This window comes from Octopus bimaculoides, chromosome 1, assembly GCF_001194135.2.
Source record: "Octopus bimaculoides isolate UCB-OBI-ISO-001 chromosome 1, ASM119413v2, whole genome shotgun sequence".
Taxonomy (NCBI): Eukaryota; Metazoa; Mollusca; class Cephalopoda; order Octopoda; family Octopodidae; genus Octopus; species Octopus bimaculoides.
In genome coordinates this window covers 81,141,798-81,142,281 of record NC_068981.1, presented here as the reverse complement: position 1 = coordinate 81,142,281, position 484 = coordinate 81,141,798, and positions in this window count along the sequence as shown.

Below are 484 nucleotides of genomic sequence, written 5' to 3'. Positions count from 1 at the left end.
CCACAATAAAACTCAGAGTTTCGGGTGTCGGGGCGGAAGTCTGCTCCGGCATCTCGTCAGTTATTAAGACAAACAAAAATGCTATGAAAATGACAGTTAAATAAAGGGAAAATTACTATGAAGATGACCGTTATTAAGACAAACAAAAGAGTTATGACAATGACCATTAAATAAAGGGAAATTACCTGAATAGGGAGAAAGTAAAATTACTCAAAGAAGGTTAAAACTCCGCTCATAGAATCCGCGTGCGCGCGCATGTACATACACATGCGCACTCGCACACCCACGTGCATGTGCATATATGCATATACTCACTCACACTTGTGTAAAACACATACACGCTCATCCACACACACATACACCCACATATACACACATATATATATATGTATGCATCCAATAATGATAATAATAATAATAATAATAATAATAATAATTATTATTATTATTATTATAAATAATGATTATATATATATATATATAT